The sequence below is a fragment of the Molossus molossus genome, unplaced genomic scaffold (assembly GCF_014108415.1).
Source record: "Molossus molossus isolate mMolMol1 unplaced genomic scaffold, mMolMol1.p scaffold_m16_p_1, whole genome shotgun sequence".
Taxonomy (NCBI): Eukaryota; Metazoa; Chordata; class Mammalia; order Chiroptera; family Molossidae; genus Molossus; species Molossus molossus.
In genome coordinates this window covers 12,827,275-12,830,059 of record NW_023425344.1, presented here as the reverse complement: position 1 = coordinate 12,830,059, position 2,785 = coordinate 12,827,275, and positions in this window count along the sequence as shown.

Below are 2,785 nucleotides of genomic sequence, written 5' to 3'. Positions count from 1 at the left end.
TATAGCAAAGAATTACAGCTGGGTGTACCTCATGTTCCTCAAAGCAGTGTGCACAGAGAATATTTGTGTTTGAAAGAAACTTCCCCATTTATTTTCAATGAAATTTCAAAACTGTGTTTCTGTGGGCAGATGTTGAGCCTTAAAATGAAATCAAGCCCATTAAAACAACATTAGTGTTCCACTCAAAGACAGAACACTGGAGAATAATCCTATTTAATTTGGTAAAACAGTCAATATCTACTACTTAATATACTATCTTAGGTGTTGAGTTTAAAATTGAATAAGGTGAGAGCACACACCTGCATGAAACACACTAGTGGAGAAAGGCAAAAATTCTGGACGTGAAGGAAATATCACTTTGAAATAAAAATAGGACCCTGAAAAAATAGATAAAGGTATTACAATAGAACAACAATTGATTTGGTTCCTGAGGGATAAGTAGAAATTAGCACAGCATCTGTTTTTCTAGTTTCATATTTTTTGCTGTTTTTGAGGGTGGGAGCAGGAAGGAATAGTTTCTTACCATATGAGCCAGCGATCACACTCCTTGGTATTTTCTCAAAGGAATTGCAAATGTAGTTATGTCCACACAAAAACATGCACGCAGATGTTTATAGCAGCTTTCATTATCATTGCCAAAACTTGGAAGCAACCAAGATAACCTTCCGTATATCAATGGATCTATAAACGGTGGTACATCTAGACAATACAATATGATTCAACACTAAGAAAAAATGAATTATCAAGCCTGAAAAGACATGGAGGAACCTTAAGTGAATACAAGGTGGGGTAAAAATAAGTTTACAGTTGTGAGTATATGCAATGCGTATTTTTCTTTATTGACTATTGTATTCTTTCCCATACAAACACCTACTTTTGCCCCACATTGTATTACTAAACAGAAGAAGTGAAAGGTTTATAGACTAGATGATTCCAACTATCTGACATTTTGGAAAAGGCAAAACTTTAGAGACAGTTAAAAAATCAGTGATTAGCCCTGGCCGGTTTGGCTCAGCGGTTGGAGCGTCGGCCTGTGGTCCGGAGGGACCCAGGTTCGGTTCCTGCTAGGGGCGCGTACCTTGGTTGCAGTTTGTCCCCAGCCCTGGTTGGGTCGTATGGGTGGCGGCCACTCGATGTGTCGCTTTCACGTCGATGTTTCTCTCTCTCTCTCTCTCCCTCTCCCTCTCCCTCTCCCTCTATCTGAACAAAATATCGAAAAAATGTCCTTGGGTAAGGATAAAAAAAAAAATCAGTGATTACTAGGGTTTGGGTAAGGTGATGGATGAACACATGGAGCACAGAGGATTTTCAAGGCAGTGAAGATGCTCCATATGATACTACAATGTCTGGTGTTCAAGTCACCCTTATTTTACTTAATAATGCCCCAAAGTGCAAGAGTGGTGATGCTGGCAACTTAGACATGCCAAGGAGAAGCCGTACAGGGCTTTCTTTCAGTGAAAAGCTGAACGTTCTTAAATTAATAAAGAAATTTTAAAAATTGCATGCTGAGGTTGCTAAGGTCTATGGGAAGAACAAGTCTATCTCACATCATCACAAGAAGGGTGAATACAGAACAATACAATATTTTAGGAGAGAGAGACCATATTCACATGTTTATTACAAAATACTGTTATAATGTTTTATTTTATTAGTAGTTATTGGTGTTAATCTCTCACTGTGCCTAATTTATAAAGTAAACTTTATTATAGGTATGTATATACAGGTTTTAGTACAATCTCTGGTTTCAGGCATTCACTGGGTGCCTTGGAATGTATCCCCTGCAGTTGAGGGGAAACTACTTTACCCCTTGGCACATGGCCCTTTTTGCATCCCCCCACCCTCTGCTTCTGTCATCATAGGTCCTTTCATTGGCCATGCCTTCTTGATTTCCTTGTGTAAGGAGCTCTGTAATTTCACTGAGCCCACCTGGATAATTGAGGATACTATCTCATTTCATGATTCTCAGTCACATTTGCAATTTTTTTTTTTTTTACCATATAAAGAAAAATATTTATAGGTTCCTGATTTTAGGATCTGGACATAGTTCTGGGGGCTAATATTCTGTCTACCATAGCCATGCTCTTGGTGAAGCACTTTTGTCAGATATTGTTGCTGTCCGCGATCCATTCCCCCTTCTTCCATAGTGACCAAAGTTTAGATGGTCATAGGACAACCTGGGTAAAAATAATATATCACAACATCTCTTGCAGCTAGATGTGATCATGTGACTTCCACTGCCTGACTATGAGCAGGAGTGAGTATCACTTGCAGCCAAAAGCCTTTTTTTTTTTATCCTTAACCAACGACATTTTTCCATTTTTTGTTCAGATACAGTGGGAGGGAGAGAGAGGAAGAGAGAGAGAAAAACATCAATGTGAGAGGGACACATGGAGTGGCTGCCACCCTCACGACCCAACCAGAGCCGGGGACAAACTGCAACCGAGATACATGGCCTTAGTGGGAACCGAACCCGGGTCTCTCTGAGCCTAACCACTGAGCCAAACTGGCCAGGGCTGCAGCCGAAAGCCTTTTGAAATAAGTGCACAATATTTCATGTTTTCTTGCCTCTGCTATGGCACCAGCAAAGCCGCAGCCTGTATCCCTGTATGAAGATTGGACCCACTGGGATCACCGCCAACAACCTGATGGAAAGAATATCAAGCATGAGCCTTTAGGTGTCAGTGACTAGGGATAACCTAGTCCACGCTGACTAGTAGAGCACGTTTATACATGGCACAGTGACTTACACTGCTGGCTCCCGGTCTCACAACCATCCCTGACCTTG